Source organism: Thermobia domestica, chromosome 11, assembly GCF_964235325.1.
Source record: "Thermobia domestica chromosome 11, izTheDome1.hap1.1, whole genome shotgun sequence".
Lineage (NCBI taxonomy): Eukaryota > Metazoa > Arthropoda > Insecta > Zygentoma > Lepismatidae > Thermobia > Thermobia domestica.
This window is the reverse complement of record NC_137464.1, coordinates 205,243,929-205,267,217: the sequence shown is the minus strand read 5'-3', so window position 1 is coordinate 205,267,217 and position 23,289 is coordinate 205,243,929. Positions and strand designations below refer to the sequence as shown.

Sequence of the window (23,289 nt, the reverse complement as noted above, 5' to 3'; positions counted from 1 at the left end):
TATATTTTTGGAACCTAAAGGCAGTTATATTGAACTGTAACCCTCTAATTCGGATACAACAACAAGAAAAAAAAAAAAATAACAACCAAAATACAAATCTCCGGATCGTATAAAGGTAAAAAGGAAATTCAACTCTATCCTCGTTCGAAAGCATCAAATCAAGGACAGAAACAGTATTTTTTTTCTGTTTGAAAAAAAAATATCTGCACGAAAAAGAAAGTAAGTGGTGTAAAAGGTAAAAAAAAAAAGAAAGAAAGAAAGAGTGGAGAAAAATCAAGCTGACGCTCGTGTAATGGAATTTCCATTCAAAAGCGGAACATGCGACCACATTGATGTAGACTTGATCTTGTAGGATTTCCGACAAACATTCGTTCCAAATATCCGTAAAAGCTTATCTTTTTTTTTTCTTTTTCATGCCTATTCCCTCTTTTTTTTATCCCTTCACTCATTCAATCTTCTCGCTTCCACTTCTAGAGTGTAAGCAGGGGGTAGCGTCTATACCATATTTAGAGTGGGATTTACATTAAAAGAGCTTCAATGTAAAACGTCCTTTTACTCAATTCTATTTTCCCTGCTAATAATGTGTTTATTTATGTATTTTTTAGACTTGCAAACTATGCTATGTATTGGCATAAGAATCTTCAAAGAACAATTCTCTGTTCATTTCTCAGGTATCAAAGAGAAAAGCGATAGAGTATAGCGAGGAACGTTTTGTTGAAATGGTTTTCTCGTCCGCCAAGAATATTTCCAATTGATATCCTTATTCTTATATTAAAACGAGAAGTGATAGAAATCTGAAATTTCCGGTTTCAGTATTTATCTCCATAGAACAGAGAAAAGTATGAAAATATGTCTACACTTTTGTAGCTTCCAAATAATAGGTATCATCCCTAATTTAAATTTCTTTTGAATCCTTTAGGGATTTATATATAGGGGGTTTACAAAAAAATCTAAAAACACTTCATACAGGACACGTAAGCTTGGCCCTCTACTATACAACACGTGTTGCTGTTGCCGATCATTTTTTGTTTTTAATGTGTCATGTGGACCTTCCTCTTCCGTCAGCAGTAACCGGTTTACCTGTGAATGTCGTGGTGTGAAAGTGGTGCGGTAAAATGGGCGATCTGACAGACTTCCAAAGAGGCATGATTGTTGATGTCCGTCTGGTTGGAGCTTCAGTGGCAACAGTGGCGAACAATATGGGGGTATCGAAAGGCACTGTGTCCAATATCACGAGGGCATACACAATTCATGGGCAAACGACGTCTGCAAAGCACAACAATGGTCGAAAGACAATCCTGTCAAATAGGGACCGGAGGGCATTAAAACGGATTGTAGCAGCTTAAAAGAAGACCACTGCAATGAAAATTACGTCTGAACTCAATTCCGGCCTGCAGAATCCGGTTTCATCGAAAACAGTGAGACGGAAACTTCATCAAATGAAAATTTATGGCAGGGCCGCTATCGCCAAACCCCTGGTCACAGCAGTAAACGCGAAGAGGCGTATCCAATGGTGCAAGGACTACAAAGGCGTGGACTCATGAGCAGTGAAAACACGTAATGTGGTTCGCTGAATCGAATTTATATATTGATAAACTTCCACTCGTTGCAGGAATTCTCTCCAGAAGTAAGTATAATACGGAAATGACCCTCGATTCATTGCCCTTGAAGTAACAAGAACGCAATCTTCACTTCTATATTAACAGCTTAACGCTGAAGGTGGTGCAAGATCACTGGATTGAATGAAGCTAGAAATTCAGTTTAGGCATATGACATATACAGGATATGAAGAAATATTAAGATAGTTTATGATATTTTAAACAAATGTCCAAATACTACGAAATATGACAATTTAAAACACGTCTTCTCTGTTCGGGGCGTTATTAAAATTATTTTCCCAATTTCTCCACGATTCATGGTTTAAAACGTGATATTTTAGATTTTCCTTTCTTTCGCTCTAGCAGTTATTACTATGTACAATCTCGTTAAAAAAACTGTCAACCAATTTCCTTTTGAACAGTCCTGTATTCTTGCCTAGAGTACAAATTAAGGAAACATAAGTTTTCTATGGCCAATTGCAATATTTATTTACACCTTCGGTATTACAAGTTTCTACGTACGATTGCCTGCACATACTTCTTTCGGCTGGTCTTATCTATACTCTATGAACTCAAAATACTGATTACCAGTGCCTAAACATATTGTTTTCTCTGCGATTATGTTTGGTTATGCAAGTATGAAGAAGGCTTTTTGGGACATTGGTGATGATATTCAAGTAAATAGAACACAATATGTTATGTTAACAGAATCTCATCTGTGGAGGTAACAGTTAGATAAGAGATAATTATCGTGCATAATGGAAGCCTTAGCCAGTTGCAAGGGCAACACAGCAGTCTATAATGCAACAATGAGTATTACAATGTGTAGTAGACCATGAAAATGATCACGCTATTATCATGAGTAAGCATCCTATCTATCCAGATTGGAAACCTCACATTGCAGGGTGATCGGTTTCTACTACTAACCATAAATTAAAGGTTATGCATATGATCACACACACACACACACACACACACACACACATATATATATATATATATATATATATATATATATATATATATATATATACAATTCATACTATTTTTACTTATGTATCTAGCATACTGTTGAAATTCATATATTATAATATTTTAAATATAAAAACATAGAGCTGTTAAATACTCCCTAATCAATACAACTTTTTATTGTCCTGTCATAAAAAAGTAAAATACAGTAAAATTTCGCTAATCTGGACTCTGAAAACCTGAACTTTGAATCATCCGGAAAGGGTAATATGCAAGATATTACATGTGACTATAGGACAAGTATCGCATTTTTTACATAGCTCCGTGACCGTGTATAATACTGTACTGTATTTGCTTATTGTTGTGATATTATTGAAACGCTTAACAAATTAACATGAAAATATATCATCCAACTCCATGGACATTTTCTTGAATTCGCTCCGACCGTTAACATCACAAAACCTGACACGACTTTTGTATTAACAACAATATGGCACATCATCATATGCAAAATGATACCACGTGATACATTCAGTGCAGATTAGCCTAATAAGATTATAGTTTATTTTTCTTTAAGAATAGAAACATTTTTAGTTGTGTTAGAAAAGGCAATTTGAGCTGTAGGTGTTACCTGCAATGTCAGCATATGCTGAACAATATATAACATAATATTTATGTTTTTCTTTGTATCATTAGTTACTTAAATGTATTTCACATTCATAATTTCATTTGTATTACCATGTGAAGCAACAAAGGTTTATTGTTTGGAAATTTTAAATTTTCGAGAAAAGTAGAAAAAGTGTCGATGTTTTCAAATTTTCTCTGCAAGTAGAAAATATTCTGCCGTGGAACTACAAAGTTTGGTGAATGTGTGGCTCTCTCTCTTCTCTTTTCTTTGGAATTCCGTGAAAATATATGATATGATCAACTAATTTGGTAATGTATTATTACTTTCCAAGAAATTGTACAGATGATAGTGTATCTCCTACTACTTTTTTCATCCCCTACTATTTCTAACACTTTCTTATTCATTTTTATTTGTTCGATTCTAGTTAATTTTCTCAGTTCTTCTCCATACCTGAAGTTTGGAAGCGTCACAATTCTTTTCTCCTTCGTTGTGAGTAGTGTCCTTGTTTCTATATCATATGACAGTCATTTCTTAACTCTTTATTTAATATCTCATAAACAGGACTTATCCTAATTATTCCTAATTATTTCTTTAGTGATTGCTATCTTTGTCTTTCTTCCATGTTCGAAATTTATATTCTCATAAACAAAAATCAGGCATAAAGTTTGATTTTTACATATACTAATGAACAGTGACGACGCAAAAGGGAGCAATAAAATCGCTTTCTAGTGGGTACACGTGCTCCAAGACATATTGTATTGTAATGTAGTTCAAGAAATATAAAACTGTACTCTTCGGTACAAAAGAAATAGCTGTGAATCTGCCGTCCACTTGCCTGCCACCGGCAAAGAAATTAAAGCTGGCGTCGTCACTATTAATGAGCCTTATTAATAGATACTGCACACGAAATGAAATAAGCTAGGATGCGTCGTGCAACCCTGGTGTATAGCGAACGTTTCGACTAGCGATTCAGAGTGAGTGAAACAAACAGGAGGATATAGTGAAGAAACTAAGATTTAGTAGGATTTATATACATGACCTTAAAACACTGATTTCAAAGTAAAAGTGAAAGTTCTGCTCTATTCATCTCATACTTTCACAGGCACACGCAATTTACTAGAAAGGAAAATGAAATCTATAAAAATACGTTTATGTTCTAGGCAGGATTTTTAAAAAAGGGGAGATACGTTAGAAGTCACCCCATTTCTCTTCAATATGCATCTATTTAAACTTTGTATAGTAAGCTATAGCACGAACACTTGGTTATTCTATATCTCATATCGTATCTTTACATTCTCCAAAAAATGCACACCCTTTCCTTTTTCTTCCCTCACATTGCGTAGTATCTCAATTTCCCTCGGGACTATTCATATATTTCATTCAGTTTCAAACAGGTAAAAATGGAAAGCAAGCGGCGGAACCTATGAGTGTTATGTGTTGCGTGAGCTTATGAACATCTCCCTATAGATTTACCTATATACCTACAGTATATAACATAATACACTGGCGGCGTCACAATTCACTCTAGCGGAAAATTTTTCAACTCTCGTTTTCTCTTTTCCTTATTATTTTTTTTCTGGATACATATTGAAAGTCGTCTTCTGCACTGAGTCTGGATGGGGAATGAAAGTTAAATCCACCAATAGCACTAGATCGTTTCTTGCCATTGATAGAGGAAATTTTCTCATAGAAGGGGACAAAGATAGTATCTATGCGTGTCTGAAGCATAGCTATCACCTTTATAATATTTATTTATAAATAATCTTATCAAACTTCGAATAGATATGACCTAAAATACAATCAATGATGTGAGAGGATAATGGAAATCTTTAAATTTTAGGTCCCACACTTGCCGGCTAGGCTAAAGGATGATTCTGAGAAATGAATGAAATCATGGATTGAAGAAAATGGGAGGAAATGGCAGAACCCCGAGAAAATCCACGCACACGATGTTTGTCCACCACAAAGCTCACTTAAAGCGAACTGGAATCGAACCAAAGACCCCATGTTAGAGGATAATAATTCAGTACTTCGGTGGCAATATCCAAATGATCTTCGGGAATTCGACAGAGGATCATGCGGCAATTCTATCGGAGCTTTTGAGTCTCTCTGAAGAAAATTCCAGTTTTAATTATCCTCGAAGTTTCTATACCTGTGTATGTCTTTTTTAAAATAACAGCGCTCTCACTTGTAGTGCTAGGGTCCCTGATTTGATTCTATAATAAATAAGTTTGTGATAGAGAACATTAAATCTAAGTATTTTCTTGTGCTTTTCTCGTTTCCTTCCATATTTTCATTCTATCAATTATCTTCATAATCATTTACTTTCATTAACCATCCGTCACTTTAAACCTACAGAGCATAACTATAGAACGTAAACACTGAAATATTTCAAAATAAAATGATGTACTAATACAGAAATTTGCATGTAAGCATGTACGAAAACACAGTAATTAGTAACGAAAATAAGAATATGCTTATACCTGTCCAGTTTGTGCAACACACAGTAAGATATTTTCTCCAGATTTTTCGAGTTTCATTTATTCTTTGGTAGATGTCTCTATTCTGAGACAAACCTCACGGCTTCACTGGAGTAACCACGTATCTGTATTACACTGCTTATCATCTGGTGCAACGGATCCTACATTGGATCTCAAGGCGATGTCTGCTATAGTCAACAAAATGTATCAGTGGATTATCTTGGGATTTTCCGATTTTCTCTTACATTGTCTTTAATACGCAAATTCATTCGTTAATATTTACATTTTTACTGTCTATTTTCTTATGCCTGAAGAATATTAACGGTAAGATATTAAGTTTTAAATTCATTTCATTCCGAATCCACAACGGATCACTGGACAATACGTGAAAGTTCTAATGACATCCTAAACTTAATCATTATTAAACATCTTTTACTTTTTTTTATTTTGACAAATTCTGCTGAAGAATAATTAGTAAAGCAAAATATGTCTGACAATTGCGAACAATGAGCTAAAGATTCTTTTTCTAATCTTTCTTTATTTCCATTATTGATTTTCAGATAATTACTTAAGTTCTAAATGATACTCACTACTCCAGGAGGAAAGAAGTATCGACGATATGAGTAAAAATGCAATTTGTGGTACTGACCGTGTTGGTAGAAAATGGCACAAGACACTAGAGGATCAACGTCTTGAAATATCTTAACAATTTCAGAGACAGCCATTTTTGTTTCAAATCAGAGAACAATTTTTAAACTGATACTGAATTATTGGGCTGTAGGTCGAAGCCAGTGACAACGTTAGCGGGTGGGCCTTCCAACGACATCACCCGTTCTCTCTCCAATCACATCCAGACATGTTGTATTGTATAGTGGGTAAAGCAACATAAAAGTATAATTTTCGATATACAAGAAATTGCTGTCACCCCAAAATGTATTTGTACCCTTCCTTAATAAATAAAGATGGCATCTTCACTGGTCAAAACCTACAATTTAAAGTGGAATCTGAACCATTCCAGCGCGTTCGATGTGAGAATCAAGCTCGGGATCTAATGTGCAAAGGTATGCAATCAATTCATTAGAATATTCAGAAGGCAACGTCTATGAATCAACAAAGTTTATAATCTGTTTTGGCACATATATTGATAATGATATCTATAGATACACAATATTGGAATATTGTATAATATAGATAGTATAATCAAAGGAAGTAACCATCTAAGGTGTTTGCAGTATGTCATGTGTCAAGTTCTTTAATAACTGTGGTTAAGAGAAAACTGTGTTATATAAGTAAGCTTACTAGGTTATTACAAATCTAAAAGCTGTAACTTAAAACTAAGGCGGAAAAAAAGCCCAGGGAAACATATGAGAACAAGATGGTGTATTTTGAAGAGAAGTAAAACCCTGGCGGAAAAAAGTGATTGCGTGAGTGCATGAGTGCTCGTCTAGGTAAGGTGCTTGTCTACGATATGTGGTTTATGGAATTTCGTACTGGTGACACAGTATCAAAAAGTGAACACCACAGTGAGCACCCAACAGCAAGTTCAGATAAGTTTCCCATCACCATCAATGATACAGACCGTCGGAAATGTGATCGTGCCTATGAGTTAGGTGTAGTTCATACTACGGTACTGCTGTTTGGTATCTCTGTGTATTAGGCGAGGCTCAGAAATTGGCTTTTAAGGATACCACATAAGTTAAAACCATTCAATACGATCGCCGTCTCGATATGCTCAGTTCTATGAGAGTAGATTTTCTTAAAAATTGTCCTTTTGATGCAAAATAGGTCTGCTGTGATGATCATAAACGGATCAAGACAGAGATTGTATCGTGATCCATGTCTACTAGAGTTTTCCAAATCTTCTATATAAAATTCAGAATGAGTTATTGTTGGTATGATGGTTTATCCTGAGATTAATTCGTCATTACAGCTGTTATCACCGAGGCAAAACCATAACTACAGATGATTATACTGCTAAATTCCGTGAAATGCACTGCAAACATCCAGCGATAGTCAACAGGTATGGTGTTTTCAATTTGTACTACTACATGTCGCTGAAAAGAAGCCATAAAATCTCCATAAGTTGCAGTTTGTAACTCTTCCTTACCTACCATATTTTCTACCACATCTTCCATTAACCACCAACTCTCTTCGGCATCTCAATCACATTCTGCTAGCAAAGTACTTTCCTAGTAGCCAGGTGGCGCAACATGCGCTTCAGAATACCATTCCATCTGATATTCCAGACCTCGTTTGACATGGAATCCAATCACTGGCAGAGAGATGACAAAAGTGTATGACTGAAGCCAGATACTACTTTGACTAATCATTGATTGTAGTTTCCATTATATTTATCATAGTTATTTAAGATCAAGAATTGTCATTTCAAAAGAGGCATTCAACAAGAAAGGATCACTCTTAAAACTCTTTGTTTTCCAAGGAATGAATTTATGAAGAGGAAGAAAATCTTTTATGAAATACCATGTTTATTGTGATACTAAAAGAAGGAATATTAGAATAAAAGTTTGGAGTAATAATTACAGTGTTTTCAAATGTGGTGTCACTCTGACCACTTGGCAATAACTGCTATAACGTTTGTACTATACTAAACATATTGCTAAATATTAGATGTTACTAATAGAAAGGCAGTACTATCACAATAATGTGTATATTGGGGAACATTTACAGGGTTGTCAAATGTTGTGGTTCATCTTGCAACAGCCAGGCGATATCTAGTATTGTACTTTCTTATAGTGGTACTGATAAAAGCAGTTCTTATGGTACTTTTTGTTATACAGAGTCCATTATTGCAAGTATATCACATTGTTCGCGTTCGATGAGGTTCCTGGGTAATGTTACAGAAAATACACATTTACGAGATGTTCCTCTTACTAGCATATGTGAAGCTTTTGTAAATCTTCTTCCAAGTGAAACATGTGGTTTTATATTTATTGAGACGTTGCTTTGGCTCTTCTTTAAGGGAGTTCGGTGATGTTGGTGTTCCAATCATCCCAGATATGCAGCAAGTGGAACTCCTTCAAAGAAAATGGCTCTCATTATGAATCACAAACGCATTACAACAGTGGCATCATGGAGATGCCACAAAATTTTTCCTTCCCCTCCACGCCTCTTCCTTACGTCAGAAGTGACATAAAATTTCCGTACATTATATACAGTTTCCGTCACTCGGGAATATTAGTTTCTATAAGAAATACAAATAAATATTCCAAGAAAATGTATGAATTCTAATTACAAAAATTGTAGAAATTAAAGGAAACGATGTGTGCTGTAACATGTCATTGTTGTCCGGTGGTTTCAATTTGAAACTACACATATTTTCAAAAGAATATAACATATTTAGGATAGATAATTCGATTGAAACACTTACAGTAGCAATAATATAGAATAAAATATTCATATATTACCTTTCTTTCTAAAACAATTGTCCCAGAGGGGTAAAACAGTTGAATTTCACCGATGACGCAACCAACCTGATACAAACAACAAACCCTCAAGGTCAATTGACGATACAGTTTCAGCGCTAACAAAACTCCTGGAAATACTTTAAACTCCCGTCCTTAGATGGCTCGCAAAGTTCATAATAAAAGGTGGTTTCATTCTAAAATTAGTGGGCTGCATGAGGAAAAAAGTTTAAAAATGTGGTTTCACACTGAAACCACTCGACCGGATAGGGTTTAGCAGGCTTAATATTGGACTAAGGTAGAATCTGATCAAACGCTATATGTGGAGTATTAGACTGTATAAGTCAGATATTTAGACATTATGGAGGTTAGAGAAGAAATATTTAGAGAACTTCGAAATGTGGTGTTGGGAAGATGGAGAAAACAAAATGGACGAAGACAGTAACAGACGAAGATGTTTTAAAGAGAGAAGAAAGAAGACGACGCTTTCAGCTAGCACCTTACGTAGGAAGACCAATTGGAGTGGACATATCTTGCGAACAAATTGAGTTCTTCACACCGCCATAGAAAGGAAGATAGAAAGAAGGTAAAGACAAAGAAAGAAACGATCACTACTAATCGGTGATTTGCAAAACAGAAGAAAATGTTAAGTTAAAATAGCAAGCTGCAGCTCGAGGAACATGAAAGAAACATTTCCAGGTACGAGCCTAAGAGAAATAAAACGTATTAGTCCCAGCATCTGCCAAGAGCCATAATAATAATAATAATAATAATAATAATAATAATAATAATAATAATAATAATAATAATAATAATAATAATAATAATAATAATATATTTTTGCCTTTCAAACTGATACAGATCAGTCGGATATTTCAACTGCATTAATCCAATAAGTTAAGAAATGGTGGCGGTAAAATAAGATGCGGTAATACGTACTTCTATATGCAGTTGAAACCCATGGAAGATATAAAAGAGGAATCTGAAGATTAAGAAACGTAGAATAATATATTTCCAGGTGGAAGCTATTAGATGCATGATACCATTTAAGAGATACGCTTTTTTTTAAATGTGTAAATAGTTAGAAGTGGACTAGTATAACAATGAACTAAAGTTACACGTATGATTAATAAGTACATATATTAATGCAACCAAGTTCAAAATCATTATATAATAATGTTTACCTTATATTTCTTCCTATAATCAAGTAGTAGTAATTGTGACGTACCTGCAAAGAGAGAAAGAAATTAATATAAGTAAATATCCCACTAAAATTGTACAAATGTTATAAGCGTTTAATGGAAACAAATTTGTCTAAACATAAGAAATAATTACAAGTCAATATATATCTCACTTAACTAAATAACGTATGTGAGTAGTTTACAAGAAAGTCTGGATAAAGGAGGTTTAGAACGCTAATATATAATATTTACTGTAAATAATACTGATAGTATTTCATTTGCTACAAAAAAGTGTTTATTTATTACATTACAAGTGTATCTAAAATTTCACTGTAAAATAATATAATGTATCTATTTTGATTGCCTTCGTGTGACATATACTCCTAATATTATCGCACAAATACAACTCCTAACACTGACTCACTTCTTATAGTGACACAGATAATATTAACAATTACACACTTCATATTAAGAGTGACACACACAATGGTTGCAAACTTAGGAAAAAATTGTTTATATAGAATATTGGATTGAAGAAGTAAAAATGAAACATGTCGGTCTATCTATTGTTTCTTCCAGAATACAGTTGTGATCTAATGCGTACGTATAGTGGTAATTTCAGAGTGTGGCTCGGGATCAGATTCTCCCAGAGCTAGAAAATTCCACTCTTGAGTACTGACAAATCCAGGGGAAATGTGCAGAAATAAAGTAAAAATATAATCTTTCTTCCAGTCTATGCTACGCAAGCTTGAAAGAGTCTAATAACTAAAATGTGTTGTAAATAATTTAAGTAAATATATAATTTGAAAGATGAGTATTTCTATTCTTACATGTTAGTTACTTGGGTGTTGTGATAAGCCTGAAAGTAGCGAATGTACGATTCATCCTTTCCGCGAACGGCTTGTAGATTGGAGGATGAGACGACAGACCTTTTGAATTAAAACTTTATACGGTATCCTAGTGTCATAAGACAAGCCATCTCATTCACTTCGATTTAAAAGAAAAAAGAAAAAAAGTAATTTAAAAAATACTCTTCACGTCTTCTTACCGACAACCTCACTGAATCTGATACTTTTGACTGATTCGTATTTATGTTGTTTTTTTCTATATATATAAAGAATAGAATATTTGGAAAAGACCATCAGTTTTCAACAAACATGCAAAAATAATCTTACATAATTAGCTATTTATATATTAGGCTCCTCGTCGAATATATATATATATATATATATATATATATATATATATATATATATATATTGTTAATAATATGTTGTCCCACCTTATTTTGGACTGATGTAAAACTTCGTACATCAATCCTATATTCATCATTCAGAAGGCGATTCATCCTTCCTAACAAGTCTTCTGGATCAGCTAGTGTCCCCGGGGCAAGTTTCCGATCACATCAACATGGATTACTAATATTTTTTGCGGTAATACTTTCACTCTCCGTATTTTGAAATTTCCCTCCAAAGAAAAATTTTCTTGAACTATCGCTGGGTAGGTAGGATTTTAATATGGAACCCGACTTGACATGTATATAAACGCGGTTTTCTTTCATATAAACATAACATTTGCTAATTTGATTGAAGTTGATTGTCGATTTTCAGCACCGACGCTTATAAAACGGTACCTAGTATTTGTAACAGTGCCCATGGGCATCTATTTTCTTCTCAACTCTAATGGCGTAAATTATTTCATTTTCACTTTATAATTTGTTTTCTATATAGTGACCACACCCCCGATCGATACATCTGCCCTCAGGCGTGTAGTAATGCAGGAAAAGTAAAATAAAACCATCGTTTTCGGTATACAAAATAATGCCTGCCCTCCAAAAAATATATTTGCTCCGGTTTGCCCCGTCTACCGTAGCCGCCGTAGTATCTTACTGCTCCTATATCCTAAAGATCATAATCATGTATCGTTAAGTTAAAGATTTCATTTCCTTTTATTTGAGTTGATTTTGCGTTTAACGTCCCTTTCAGAATCGAGGCTATATGAGGCGGGACCAAATGATGAACGTGGAATCTGAACTACATGAGCTCCCGCCGGGAATCAAACCTTGGTCTCCCACGCTAACCTTTTATTTGATCTTGTAGCTGCTAATTTTACTTTAATGACCATAGTTATTCTATGGGTTGAATCTACTGATAGATTACGAAACTATATATATTTTGTAGGTTCCCCGTAATGTTACACTCCTTTGAGGCATGTCAAATTTCGGATGCATCATTAAGTTGTTCTTGTTACTCCTGACTATATGACTGGGTGAATCAACATTCTTTTTTGGATTCAGTTGACAATTAAATACAGCAATATTCTTGATGTTCTATCCGCTGTTTTAGTGGCTAGCACACGTTGCCATGTGCCTCCGGAGCTCGTTATACTGGGTTTAATTTCCAGTTAAAGAGCAATGAACTTTGAACGTATTACGGTGGTGGAAATCTACCATAAATTGGAGGTTAACTTCCCACGTGCCATCCTTGCTTCAAAGAAACTTAAATAAATAAAGAAATTCTAAGAATTACGACTTAAGTTAATGATCAGTTGTGTTTACGAAATAAAATACAAACTATACTTATTCACTGGTTTTGCAGTTTCTTAATGAATATAGAACTGTCTTTATACTTTTGGCTTCCAGTGGATCAGAAAGTAGAAAAAAGTTAAGGAATATTTCTATAGACAAATGAGTATTTAAAATGTGCGTAAGATAAAAACTATCAATTCTTGAACATCACAATATTGAATTTTGCATGAAGTTTACACAACTGCATTTAGCAACCATATAAACGCTGTTATTGGAAGCATAGACTCATCATATGTTTTAGCTAGACCATTTTTAAGAGAACAAAACAGTCTCTTACTCTCTCGTTTTCGTGTCAACTTTCTCTTAGCAGAATGGAATTTCATAAATAGAACTCTTCTATTCGAAAGACAAGACATAGAAATTAACATTGAAGACAAGTTGAAATATAGAGCCAAATTTTGTGTACGTGTGAAAGATTCTTGAACATTTGGACTGTATATCTTCACTTTTGGGGAGTGTGTTTAATACAATTCGGATTTCATACCCAAGAAACACTAATTAACTTACGCGAGGATACCAGAAAGTTTGTTCTCCCGCCATGATAGAGATGTGCTAGTAGAGAGATCTGGTTCTCACGTAAAAAGTTGCACAATGCTAGGCTGGCACCTTAGTAATGTGTGATTTAAAAAAAAATGAGCCTTTACAGTTCTTATTGAACTGATGTTACAACCAGAAAATATGTTGCTGGTGTTATCTGTGGTCGTATGTTGAAAAAAATATGGTCATCCCTCAACAGCTACAATTCTAAGTGTAGTGATCCAAGTAGCTAGAGGTTATACGTATGATATTTGACAAAAGAAGTGAATATTAGTAGGCGGGCCATCACTCCAAATGTCATGACATTCTGCATTTTAGAAAAGTTTCACAAATTGCTGAGATCTTTTAAAAAGTATCAACGTGTGCAATGCCCAAAAATATTTTGGACCTATACCACAAGGACAAGAATGTTTTTTGCAAGCCGGTTGGTAACTAAGGATTAATGTTAAGTGTGTATATGTTTGATATTGAAACCAAAGGAATTAGTGAAAACTGGAAGCATACCTCGTCACCCCCACTCCAAAAAAGGGTAAAGTGCAGCATTCATCCTGCATGGTCATCTTGTCTGTGTTAGAATTATGAAGGCATAATCCTGTGTGATTAGTCACAAAAAAGGGCAACAAAAGGAACATATTACAGGAATTTGTAAACGTTACGGGATGCTATAGAAACAGAGAGATGGGATTTGCTCTTGAATGGTGTTCGTGCTGCTAATGAACAATACTCCCTAGTTCTCACACAGAATTTCTTGTCGGGAGGGATCCAAAATTTGGAGTAACCAATATTACGTCTATGTAATATTGAACCGGTTTTATTCTGCACTCGAAAAGACGATAAGTAATTGATAAGCACTAGCAACTATATTCTCAGAAAAAATCATACTACTAGCATGTTTTTTGATAAGAAAAGCAAGAGTACAGATGAAGTGCAAGATCAAATATTTAGGCTATGTCAATCACTTTTGATCCGATAAAGTATATATTTTTTTTAGAAAGTGTAAACATGAAGGTCGAGTTACGAAATTGAGGAGCTTCGGACTTGGTGGGTCCCGTGTAGTTGTGCCCCTGAATGCACCTGATCACCGAGCAGCAGAAACACCCAATTTCTACGAGAATGTGGCCACGAGTCTTTCCTCCTCCATATCATTCGATCGGCTTCCATCTCACAACTTCCTATTCCCCAACATAAAGAAAAATATGCGCTGTAGGCGTTTTGCTGATGGTGGGGCAGGTCATTAATGCAGTGGAAACCTGGTTGGCTTCAAACTCCGCAGACTTTCATGCAGATACTCGAGGGACTCATCTAAAGTTATAATAAATGTAAGGCAATATCAAGGTGAATACGTAAAGAATCATACGTTAGTGAATGAAATTATAGATTCTTAGCTCATTTCTATCATGGTGAGAAAGGGCCTTCTGACGTTCACTCGTACGTATGAAGACCTGTAAGAAAATTTTAATTCTGAAACATTTTCCAGGATAGACAAAATTCAACACAAATTTCTGGTTTTATTTAATATGGACAAGATATGAATTATACGTGTTAGATGGACATCAAAAACAGTATCAGAAAATTTAATCAATTTCGCTGTGTTTAAAGCAGCTTCATCTAACACTTGTGAACTATAATAAACCTTTTGTATGTTGAAGAAGCCAATTACATATAAATTTATAGAAGTTTACAGTCAAGTGTATTTTCTCCACATCAGTTAAAGAACTCGCCACATATTTCGTAGTTTTTATGATAATTAACCATTCTAGTTTTTACACTTTATGAACTACACTTTCGAAATCTCTGTTTTAGGTAGAGTCTATGTCAAGTTTGAAAGTACTATTTTAACTAAAATTAATTGCTGCTTTTCAAAAGTCCAATAAATAATCATGTCCTAACTCACAGGATTTATACTTCATGATATGACACACGAAAAAATTATAATTTGAGAGATTGAATGTCATTGCGAATCAAGAAGAGTAGTTTGGACTCGGTGGACCTGCGTCTAGACGATTAACCCTTTGGGGATCCTATGGTACAATTTTGTACCATACGCGTTTTTCATGGTACATTGCGCTATTTCTCTTCTATTTGAGCTTTTTCGTCCGGTTGTTTTGTTTTCCAAGTCCAGAGGCCTTGTAGAAGACATTACGTATAGTTTCAAACCTTCCTGCGTCCAGACATAGGAGGTGATGACGTCATAAGTCAAAAATTTATTTTCTCATTTTCTAAGCCTATGTTCAATATTTTTTGGCGGGCTTATTTTTCCACGTAGAAGATTGAAATGAGACATTCAGTCCACCGAGTAGTATATACCAGATTTTTTGTTCCGATGTCAGTGCTAAAACAGGGGGGGAACCAGAGGGGCAAAGGGGTGAAAAAGGGATATTTTTACCCCCAAAATCCCGTTTCCCGTCATTTACCCGCCTCACATACATGATGGGGACACGTGAGTCATACCGTCTGAAAGGCAGTTCCATTCTGAAGAGAATGATGGTCGAATCATTGTCTTAGGGTAATTAGGGACGTCTCAGGGATTTTTTGAAAAATATACTTCTATATAGGGAAAAATGGGACATGGTGGGTATATATTTTTTTGGCGGGCTTACTTTTGCACCTAGAAGATTGAAATTGTTCACAAACATTCAGCCTACCTAGTAGTATTTATCAGATTTTTTCAGATCTCTGAGTTAAAACAGGGGGGTCCAGAGGGGGGAAAACTGAAAAAAGGATTTTTTAGACCAAAAAAATCCCGTTTTTCAGGATTTTCCCGCCTCACATACATGATGTTAGACACGTGAGTCATACCGTCTGAAAGGCAGTTCCATTCTGAAGAGAATGACGGTCGAATTATTATTCTAGGGTAATTAGGGACGTCTCAGTGAATTTTTTTCAAAATATACTTCTATATAAGGTAACATGGGGAAATTTCTGAAATTTTTTTCTGGCTGGCTTATTTTTGCACCTAGAAGATTGAAATTGTGCACAAACATTCAGTCCACCGAGTAGTATTTAACAGATTTTCTTTCAGATTTCTGCGTTAAAACAGAGGGGTCCAGAGGGGCTAAAAGTTGAAAAAAGGGAAATTTAGACCAAAAAAATCCCTTTTTTCTGCAATTTCCCGCCTTAGATACACGATGGAGATATGTGAATGGTACCGCCTGAAAGGCAGTTCTGTTCAGATGAGAATATGGGCGACACATGACCCTAGGGTAATTAGGGATGTCTCAGGAATTTTTTCCCTGAGATCATAGTGTTTTGTGGTAATTTGGGGCATGGTGGGAAATTTTGATAAAATTTCTCACTCCCTTACTATTCAAGATAGAAACTTGAAATTTGGCACACACATTCAGTATACCAAGTACTATTTCTCAGATTTTTTTAGATGGCTACGTTGACACAGGGGGGTCCAGGGGGGGCCAAAGTTCGAGAAAAAAATCCCTCCGAAGCTTTCACTTTGACATTTTTTCCCGCTTCTGGTATATGGTATGAGCATGCAAGTGGTACTATTTGAAAGCCAGCTCTATTCTGAAGAGAATGAGGTATGAACCATGTTCCTAGGATAAATAGTGTCGATACAGTAGCTGCTTGACTGAAAGTCTAAAAAATAGCCCAAAAAGCCAGGATCCGGAAAGGGTTAATCCAAGCTTTAAGTACGGAGTCGTACAAAAAAATCAGAATAAAGTAGTATAATATTTTACACATTGGCCTATAAAATGGTAGCTCTTAGGGGCGGTCGCTCGCACTCCCATGAATAAGCCAGGGCTCATGTGTAGATCTACACGTACCCTCCGTTCAGTGTTCGGATTAATACTGGGAAAGCCAGCGCAACACTTAAACGATGAAGCTCTAATAAACAATCAGAAAATGTGTAGGTAAGTACAGGTATCATTACTCTTCTCGGCGTGAAATAGAGCAAGATAGACCTACGAATGAGCTCAAACAGGGCCGTAGGATAGACCTATGGATAACATTCGTGCAATGCAAAATTGATACGCTTCCTCAGAAAGCCGATAATGCAGTGATACATGTGTGGAAGCAATTGAAACAGAGAACCGTACGCAACAACAGTCGAGAGGTAACTTACACAATAAATCTCCGCGTTACCGGTACATACCGTTTAGTGTCATCAACATTGTTTAATGGATGCCGGAGCGCAGTAATGGAGGTAAACTTGCCTCCATCAACTATCTGACCTCTATTGAACGTTGGACTGGGACAACTATACTTTTCCGATGACTTTCATTGACTCAAAACCTGTTAAGTATCTAGGCTAGTTGTCGCTCTGGGCAAGAACTCGCTTTAGCGCCTCCCTGACCAACCAAACGAAAACGTTCCCTCAAATATTTTCCAAAATTTGCTCCCTCCCAAGCCGGCGCCCTGGGTATTAGCTCCGTTTGACCCCCTACTTACATCACTGCTCAAAACTATAAATTTTTCAGGCTAAAATGGGCAAGTAAATATCACTGAGGGCTGAGTGCTAGATAATTGTGCTTTCAGAAGAGTCTTATATGAACATGTTCTACAGTCACTGTCTTATATGCATTAGATGCTATTGTAGTGAGAACAATGTATCAATGTCAACTTACAAAATGACTTCTCAGTCAGTTCCAAAACTAGTCAGTTTAGTCTAAATTGATATAGACTCACTTCTATCATCTATCTATCTCACTAAAATATCTTCTTATATTAACCATTATTACAACTTTAAACTATCGTTGTATCGAAGTTTATTCCGCAACTCGTTATATTTCAATTCTCTTGGTTTTCTGAATACACATTTCTTAACAAGAGTAAATGCAGTTTGTAGCACTTTTGGCCGAAGAGTCAGCGTGCCTAATCGAACATCAAAGGGACAGGAAGAAAACGAAATCTTTCAATTTTACATTCCACGGGTATGCTGTATGTAGGATAAAAGAGACGGTGATGATAAGAATTGAATGAAATGATAAAATGAAGAAAGTAGGAGGAAAACAGGAGATTCCAAAAAGAAAACAAAAAAAAACACGCACAGTGTTTGTCCACCACAAAGCCCACTCTGTGTGAGGTGAGATCGAACCAAAGACCCTACATACCAGGGGTGAACGTTCTACCACTGAACCACTGCAGCTCCCATTGCATATTGGTGTGAGATGACAATGGGTGTAAGACACTAAACATTGTACTATCATAAAAGGGCCGCTTTAGTGTTGGGAACGAAAAATATAATACTTTTTTATACATTTGTTACCTCACAGCACACTCTGTTTGTTACCTTAAATACCTTCACGAAATTACCTGTCATAGTTTACTTCAAAAATAAGAAAATAAAACTCAAATGCAAAATATCACTAATAATAATAATAGTGATAATAAAGAATGTGTAAGGGGATCTCGTCTTTCATCCGAAACAATTTAGTAGATCCCGAACAACATCAGAATTCCATCGAAACTGTGCGATTTCTTGAAAAACAAAACGCGACATCTAAACGTCGCTTTATTGTGCTATAACAGCGTCATAAGCTAAGAAATAAATTGGCACTAGCTATTTAGATAATTGAACTAAACTAGAAAACGGCATATATGTCTTGAATAATTTCATCGGTAGAAGTACATCAAATTAAAACTGTAAGAGACTAATAAAGTTAATAGCCTTCGATGGAATTCTAAGTTACATAGTGAAAGATTGCGTAGAACATGTGTTAATGCCAATAATAATACGGCTATTTAACTTCCCTATTAGAACTAGTAAATCTCAAAATGAAAAGAACATATCTACAGCATCTCCTAATCTGAAATCTGATAACAATAAAAGAGAGGTAGAGAATCGCAGACTATATCAATAGTGACTACATTTGCGAATGTACGATGGTCACTACGTAAGTTTTGAGATACCCATTGCTGTGGCACAGTATTTGAATTCCAAGAATTGCGTTCGGTAGTGGTATCCAGAGCGAAGAAGCGAAGCAAGTTTGAACTCGCCTCGCTTATCGGCGTAGCCGTATCGCCTTCACTTGTTTGTTGATGTGAACAGTATTCAACTGTCTAGAATGGAGCTCGAAAGGGAACATTTTCGGGCAATGATCCTTTACGATTTCAAAAGTGTTTTGAACGAGAAACAAAGCCTTGACTGCTTGCACGGGGTATTTGGGGACCTTGCTCCTTCCCTTGTTACAATTTTTCGGTGGTTTGGTGAATTCAGAAGAGGCCGGACATCGATTAAAGATGAAGAGAGAGCTGGATGTCCGGCAACACCTGTGTCAGATGAAACCATTGCCGCTGTGGAACAAATGATTCGAGAAAATCCTCGAAAAACTTTCAAGGACATTGAATCTACAGTAAACATTGGATCGCCAGCAGTAACAAAAATTCTTCATGATCATCTTCGGCTCAGGAAGGTTTCATCTCGTTGGGTGCCTCACACTTTGACTGAACAGCAGAAGCGAATGCGTGTGGAATGGGGTGAAGAAATGCTAGGAAGATTTGATGGAGGCAATTCTTGACGCGTCTCTGACATTGTTACTGGTGATGAGACTTGGATCTATCAATTTGACCCTGAAAATAAACGCCAGTCTACAGTTTGGATCTTTCCAGACGAAAATCCACCCACGAAAGTGAAGCGACCGCGAAGTGTTGGGAAGAAGATGGTCGCAACTTTCCTTCCCAAATCTGGCCATGTTGCAACTGTTCCACTTGAAGAACAAAGGACCGTTACTGCTCAGTGGTACACCACTGTTTGCCTAACAAAAGTGTTCCAGAAGCTTCGGGAACGGCGTCCAAGAACTGGATTGCGTGGGATCCTGCTTCATCATGACAACGGGTCCGCACACACGGCCAACATCACAATTCAGTTTTTAGAATCTACGGAGGTCAAACTTAAGAATCATCCGCCATATAGCCCTGACCTGGCCCTGTGTGATTTTTTCTGTTCCCCAGGATCAAAGATCGCATGTGTGGGAAGAGATTTTGCAGCCCTGAAGAAGGTGTAGTGGCTTACGAGAATGAACTTTCGACACTTGAAGAAAAAGACTGGCCACACTGCTTCCAAAAGTGGTTTTCGAGGATGCAAAAGTGTGTACAGTCTAATGGTGAATACTTTGAGAAAATGTAAGTGTTAAATTGATTTTAAGTATGCAAGTTATTTCACATCTCAAAACTTTCGTAGTGACCCTCGTATTTGATACTAGTTTATAGCAACTTGTAATGAATCTCGTCAGTGTCATTAACAGAGTTCCAACATGGCTTCGTTAATGTTAGATCTGCTACAACAAATCCCAGTATAATAATTAATTTCATAGTTAAAATAATCGTACAGAGATGTAATTAGAAGTAGTTGTAATCTATATACTTTGCCAAAGCCTTCGATAGTGTAAATCATGGTAGGTTGATTTACAAACTTATGCAATTTATCTCTTGTTCTAAACTAACAAATATCTTTAAATTCTACTTGGAAATCAGAAAATTTATTATATTCGAGTAAAAGGTTGATAGTCGAAAGAATATTTTTAGTTATGATAAATAACTTAGATATCTAATTTAGATCGGTTATTGTACCTTAAATATTTATTAATGGCTTACCTCATTGCATAAAAGATTCAGAAATACTGTTACTTGCAGATGACCTTAAAATATATCGAACAGTGAAAACACTACATGAATATAAATTGTCTCAAGGTGACTCAATGCAATTGAGTGATCGAGAACCAACACCCTTGATGTTAGCAAATGCAACATTATATCCTTCACAAACACTGTAATTCGCTTTCCATGTAGTATTATTATTACTTCATCTTCGATGTGGCGTATCGGACTAGTTTAAGGATATTGTCATCTACATGTTGCACAACGTGATCACATTTGACACAATGGACATCTCTACCATCAATACTTCAAGTTTCTTGTTTCTATATTATTTCAATAACCTAGTAGTTATTTAATGCTTTAAGATTCTTCTTTCTATATTATGTCTTTAACCTAGTAGTTCTTCAATGCTTTAAGTTTCTTCTATTTGTATTATTTCTACAACCTAATAGTTCTTCAATGCTTCAAGTTTCTCGTTTCTATATTATTTCAATAACCTAGTAGCTATTTAATGCTTTAAGATTCTTCTTTCTATATTATGTCTTTAACTTAGTAGTTCTTCAATGCTTTAAGTTTCTTGTATCTGTATTATTTCTATAACCTAATAGTTCTTCAATGCTTCAAGTTTCTTGTTTCTATATTATTTCTATAACCTAGTAGTTCCTCAATGTTTTAAGTTTCGTATTGCTATACCTTAGTAGTTCTTCAATGCTTTAAGATTCTTGTTTTTATATTATTTCTGTAACCGGGCAGTTTTTCAATTCGTTCTTTGCTCCTGTTTCTATTATTTCTCTAACTTAGTAGTTCTTCAAGACTTAAAGTTTCTTGTATCTGTATTATTTCTATAACCTAATAGTTCTTCAATGCTTTAAGTTTCTGGTTTCTACACTATTTCTGTAACCTGGTTGTTGTCCAATGACTTCCTTGTTCCTCTTTGTATTATTTCTATACCCTAGTTGTTCTTCAAAGCTCAAAGCTTCTTCTTTCTATATTATTTGTATTGCCTAGTAGTTCTTCAATGCTTTAAGTTTCTTGTTTCTAAACTATTTCTGTAACCTAGTAGTTTTTCAATACTTTAAGTTTCTTATTTCTATATTATTTCTACAACCTAATAGTTCTTCAATGCTTCAAGTTTCTTGTTTCTAAATTATTTCTATAACCTAGTAGTTCCTCAATGTTTTAAGTTTCGTATTTCTATAACTTAGTAGTTCTTCAATGCTTTAAGATTCTTGTTTTTATATTATTTCTGTAACCGGGCAGTTTTTCAATTCGTTCTTTGCTCCTGTTTCTATTATTTCTCTAACTTAGTAGTTCTTCAAGACTTAAAGTTTCTTGTATCTGTATTATTTCTATAACCTAATAGTTCTTCAATGCTTTAAGTTTCTGGTTTCTACACTATTTCTGTAACCTGGTTGTTGTCCAATGACTTCCTTGTTCCTCTTTGTATTATTTCTATACCCTAGTTGTTCTTCAAAGCTCAAAGCTTCTTCTTTCTATATTATTTGTATTGCCTAGTAGTTCTTCAATGCTTTAAGTTTCTTGTTTCTAAACTATTCCTGTAACCTAGTAGTTTTTCAATACTTTAAGTTTCTTATTTCTATATTATTTCTACAACCTAATAGTTCTTCAATGCTTCAAGTTTCTTGTTTCTAAATTATTTCTATAACCTAGTAGTTCCTCAATGTTTTAAGTTTCGTATTTCTATAACTTAGTAGTTCTTCAATGCTTTAAGATTCTTGTTTTTATATTATTTCTGTAACTGGGCAGTTTTTCAATTCGTTCTTTGCTCCTGTTTCTATTATTTCTCTAACTTAGTAGTTCTTCAAGACTTAAAGTTTCTTGTATCTGTATTATTTCTTGTTATGATGATGTTTTGGTTCTGGGATTGGCGTAGCAATTGTGTACACTTTCCTTTGTGAAATCGTAATTGAGATCACTTCTTCACTCTCCACCCAGTACGACGAAGTTGGTTCGGAGTCCAACTCCCTAATAGCCTCGGTTTTGAAAACGTCTTTAGCCTACTGGTTCGAAGATGATGAGAAAGTGCACTAACAGTGGTAGAGCTTGGTACTGGAAATCGAAACCCAGGTAACACTTGAAGACTGTGAGTTGAATCTAACTAGGTGGGATAGCTTGACTGAATCAAAGAGACCATTTCACTTTACTGTTTATTAAAAAAAAATAAAATAAGAATACAGATCAATTTAACAAAATCGGTTACTTGGAGTTACAACTTGGAAGTTTTTCTACATTATTCAAGTGGGAGCACAACCCTATAATACTCAATGGGTGCTAGAAGGTTTTTATGCTAAACCGCGAGTTATTGAAAATAGTAA

The 23,289-nt window shown here is 35.3% G+C and overlaps 1 protein-coding gene across 1 annotated transcript in view; it reads right to left on the bottom strand.

The window, feature by feature from the left end:
* The window catches only part of LOC145665430 (uncharacterized), a gene marked incomplete at its 5' end in the record, with an annotated part of 499,971 nt that overhangs the window by 255,453 nt on the left and 221,229 nt on the right, over positions 1-23,289 (bottom strand).